This window comes from Phalangium opilio, unplaced genomic scaffold (assembly GCF_054372755.1).
Source record: "Phalangium opilio isolate 3A_F unplaced genomic scaffold, DU_Popi_V2 ptg000070l_1, whole genome shotgun sequence".
Lineage (NCBI taxonomy): Eukaryota > Metazoa > Arthropoda > Arachnida > Opiliones > Phalangiidae > Phalangium > Phalangium opilio.
This window is the reverse complement of record NW_028324182.1, coordinates 1,837,550-1,840,958: the sequence shown is the minus strand read 5'-3', so window position 1 is coordinate 1,840,958 and position 3,409 is coordinate 1,837,550. Positions and strand designations below refer to the sequence as shown.

At 36.7% G+C, this 3,409-nt stretch overlaps 1 long non-coding RNA gene across 2 annotated transcripts; it reads left to right on the top strand.

Moving 5' to 3' along the window:
- Nucleotides 1-699: 699 nt before the first annotated feature.
- On the top strand, nt 700-1,583 carry LOC149661023 (uncharacterized). 2 transcript variants are annotated; one of them, XR_016369059.1, is made up of 2 exons: nt 700-1,067; nt 1,383-1,583. It is a non-coding gene; the product is annotated as an uncharacterized LOC149661023 (long non-coding RNA). The 2 variants fall into 2 exon arrangements; XR_016369060.1 differs by having other exon boundaries at nt 700-1,158.
- The last annotated feature ends 1,826 nt before the right edge of the window (nt 1,584-3,409 follow it).

Here is a 3,409-nt window from a genome sequence, read left to right as displayed (position 1 = left end):
GTTCCGTACCACGATTGGATGGTTTTTCTAGTGTTTTTGGCATTTAGCAATTTATTAGATATTTTGAGCACTGGGTAACCTATGGTTCATGCTACCTACCACCAGTGCATGAAAAGAAATAACAAATCAAGCAATGGCTCATATACCTTTCGAAAATTAAACACTATAGCGAAAATTGACACACCTTTATGGAAACCAGGGATAGATTTAATTTTAGACGTAGGAATGGAGAACAGAGTATATTGGGCGCGCGTCAAGTCCCGGACCCTCTTCCCGGAAAGGGGGGCTATGAAAGAAGAGGCGGGTCATAGCGACAGAGGTAAAAAGGAATTACGTATTCTTCGCCGTCCCCGTCAGCAACGTCATCAAAACATAGTTTAAGTGAATAAGATAATTTAAACTTTTCGTTACGTGTTGGAGGGATGCACTCTATACTGGGCTATGAGTCGGACTGAAGTAAATACTAACCGTTCTCCATTCCTACTTCTAAAATTAAATCTATCCCTGTGGAAACTGAAAACATTATGAATGACTTGCACGTAAAAGAATGGTATATCCGTATTAAAGTGGTTTCTATGGACGATTTTGAGTCGAAAATGTAACTTCTATGACTTTTGTCCTAAGGGTCAATGTTTACAGGTTATGATTGAAGTCTTTTACGCATGACCCCTTAAATTAGCATTATCTTTCAGTTTCATCAGGGATAGATAGACTTTTTTAAGACGGAATAAACAATGTTTGGCCTTTACTTCAGTCCGACTCTTAGACGAGTATATAGTCCCTTCCTTCAACACGTAACCAAAAAAATAAATTATCTTATTGGCTCACAAAAACTACGTATTGGTGACGTTGCTGACGGGGAGGGCCAAAAATACGTAATTCCTGTTTAACTATGTCGCTATGACTACGACCCCTCTTGCGTTGTACCATAGCCCACTCGATCACGCGCGTCACGACGCAAGCTGCTCGCGCTATAGCCATAGAGCGCGGATCGAGTGGGCTATGGTTGTACAGATAAGCGTCTTCACAGGGGTTCAAAATGGAGCCGTCTAAATGCGAGGGTCCAGGTAATTATTCGGGAATTGTTTTTAATAGCAATTAAGAAGGTTGTTAGTGAATTTGGTGCCGGTGTTTTGGATTTGGAGTACATCTGTAAAGGTGAAAAGTGTTCGCTAATTCTTTCTTAAGCCAATCATTTCTACTATCCTCATGATTTTGTAAACGAATTTGATGAAGTTAACCTAGGCTTAGTGAAAGGCCAGGAGTTTTGTGAGCTTAGTGTTTGGTTAAAACCTGTTCGTGTTGTAATATCTACGAAGACTTTCGATTTCATTACTCACTTTTAATTTTCTTGGGTCTTCCCCGTTTTTTTTTTTTGTCAGTTGCAAGCCCTATGTCTTGTGTAACTTCCATTTTTAAACAATGTTATTTCAAAAATTACAATCCGAGCCCATTCCAACTTGGCAGACGAATGGGCAGACGAAGTTTACTTGACCCGGATATACATACAACGCCATAACTAAAATAAGACCCGCCTCTTCTTTCATACCCCTCCGTCAAAGGTAAGGGGGTCGTGGACTAGGACGCGCACCCGAATAACCTTGTTACCCATTCCGTCTTAAAAAAGTCTATCTATCCCTGGTTTCATATTTAAATTCGGAACACATTACATCTGGCAACTCCCTAGACCACAAAAACATATCCTGAGCTCGAAAATGGTAATCAATTATTGTCCAGAAGTAAAAATAATGGTTAGCTATATCGTAACCAAGAACAGAAGAATTGGAATTAACACACCCTAAGAGTGTGTTGAATATTGCAATAATTGCTATTTTACAAGTAAAAATAACAAAATTAAAGTTTTCCTAAACATCTTTACGACTAGAAAAAGTTAAAGGAATTTGATTCTTGTCTACGAAGTTAATAACAACAAATAACTACTTGATTTGGTGTAAAAACAGTGCGGGCTTTTTAGAGCAATACTAATAAACATAATGTGGTCATACTTTGTGGTAGAATCTTCAGAAATATATTATGTTTTGTAATTTATAAAAATGATTTCATTTGTTTACTTGTGGAAAAAAATTGGATTACGGCGTCAATTACACATTAAAAAAATTACCTTTTGGTCCATTAACTGCTAGCTTTGTCACAATAGAGTAATGTTCATTCGTCAATTTTATAATCACATCGTGACATATACTGCACTCAATGTAAAAAGCAAAAAAACAACGAGTCAAGGACATTAATCTATTCCTTATCTAGTTTTTTCATTCGGCCTTGTTGAAAAATCCTTCTTACAATTTCAAATTGAAGTTCCGAAACAATTTCGTCTTTATTAAGTTAGAAATTAAACATTGACTGCAAACTTGATTCCCAGAACGCTACACGGTTTTGACACTCCAAAAAAAAATATCGTCGATATGGAAAAGGATACTCGCTATGCCCTTAAACCTAACTTTTCTAAAATTGACTTTGCACAAAGACCATGCATGCATTGCCAGCCCCAGGGTACGAGCACTGGAAAAATGAGAAAAAATGCCTTGCCTTTAATTAAAAAAGTAAAGAGGCTGAACAATGAGATTTTGAAGCCCGAGGAGGGGAAGTTTCAATAAGAGGGATCCGATTCGGGATAGTCTAATTATTTGCTTTACGAACCATGCAGATATCCTTGCGGTAAAATCATACTATACCCTACGGGGATGTAGCGGGGCCTGGAACTAGATATCTAAGTCGGTAATTACCGTTGCAATTTTATAATTCAATTTATTAACTTTATAATGGTAATTTACCGATAACTTAATGATTTATATCATTTCGTAAATTTTTCGTCACCGAGTAGCGATGACGTCACGGAGAGGTATTACACTGTACGTATTGTAAGTGTAGCCAACGTGTTCGCAGAAAGTATTTCTTGGCTTCTACTCCCATCGTTAGGATTAAAAAGTACGCGGCGATTGGCTAGGATTACTAGCCTCCCAACGGCAAGTCTTCCACCAAAGGTTCACAAAATTATTCTTATGATTTAGTGTGAATGAATCGCCTTATATACCCAAAATTTTCAAAAATTGTTAAAGAGGCATACGCTTGAATTCAAACGTCAACGATAACTACGTATAAAATGATTTTAGGAATAAAGTTTCTTAAAACGACTTAACTAAAATTAAGAGAAATAAATGACGATTAAAATTATATTTAATTATTTAAGAAAACCTCTTAATTGCGTCTCGACTCTGAGAGGTTTATTTTCGTTTCCCAACTTGTATTCAGCTACCCCTCCTTGGTTTTAATCTCTTTGGACTTATTAAACAAGATGAAAAATAAAAAAACTGATAAAAAAGGTTAACCCCGTTCACTTTTCATAAAAATGATAGGACAAAAAGAATGAGGATAATTGTAATCTGCGTTC